Source organism: Chiloscyllium plagiosum, chromosome 43, assembly GCF_004010195.1.
Source record: "Chiloscyllium plagiosum isolate BGI_BamShark_2017 chromosome 43, ASM401019v2, whole genome shotgun sequence".
Taxonomy (NCBI): domain Eukaryota; kingdom Metazoa; phylum Chordata; class Chondrichthyes; order Orectolobiformes; family Hemiscylliidae; genus Chiloscyllium; species Chiloscyllium plagiosum.
Window position 1 is genome coordinate 6,101,295 of NC_057752.1, and position 1,162 is coordinate 6,102,456.

Below are 1,162 nucleotides of genomic sequence, written 5' to 3' on the forward strand. Positions count from 1 at the left end.
TTCCTAGCGTCCACCCTTTCCCAGCCATGTATTATCTTGTAAGTTTCTAATAGATCTCCCCTTAATATTCTAAACTCCAATGAGTACAATCCCAGGATCCTCAGCCGTTCCTCTGTTAGACCTACCATTCCAGGGATCATCTGTGTGAATCTCCGCTGGACACACTCCAGTGCCAGGAATGTCCTTCCTGAGGTGTGGGGACCAAAACTGGACACAGTACTCCAAATGGGGCCTAACCAGAGCTTTATAAAGTCTCAGTACACAATGGTGCTTTTATATTCCAACCCTCTTGAGATAAATGACAACATTGCATTCGCTTTCTTAATCACGGACTCAACCTGCATGTTTATCTTTAGAGAATCCTCGACTAGCACTCCCAGATCCCTTTGTACTTTGGCTTTATGAATTTTCTCACTGTTTAGAAAGTAGTCCATGCTTGTATTTTTGCCAAAGTGCAAGACCTCGCATTTGCTCACATTGAATTCCATCAGCCATTTCCTGGACCACTCTCCCAAACTGTCTAGATCCTTCTGCAGCCTCCCCACTTCCTCAGTACTACCTGCCTGTCCACCTAACTTTGTATCATCGGCAAACTTCGCTAGAATGCCCCCAGTCCCTTCATCCAGATCATTAATATATAACGTGAACAGCTGCGGCCCCAACACTGAACCCTGCGGGACACCGATTGTCACCGGCTGCCATTCTGAAAAAGAACTTTTTATCCCAACTCTCTGTCAGACAGCCAATCCTCTATCCATACCAGTAGCTCACCTCGAACACCATGGGCCCTCACCTTGCTCAGCAGCTTCCCGTGTGGCACCTTATCAAAGGCCAAAACTGGACACAGTACTCCAAATGGGGCCTAACAAGAGCTTTATAAAGTCTCAGTAGCACAACAGTGCTTCTTGGTCTAACCTACTTGTCACCTCTTCAAAGAATTCTAACAGGTTTGTCAGGCACGACCTCCCCTTACTAAATCCATGTTGACTTGTTCTAAATCCAACCCTGCTCTTCCAAGAATTTAGAAACCACATCCTTAATGATGGATTCTAGGATTTTACCAACAACCGAGGTTAGGCTAATCGGCCTATAATTTTCCATCTTTTGTCTTGATCCTTTCTTGAACAAGGGGGTTACAACAGCGATCTTCCAATCATCCGGG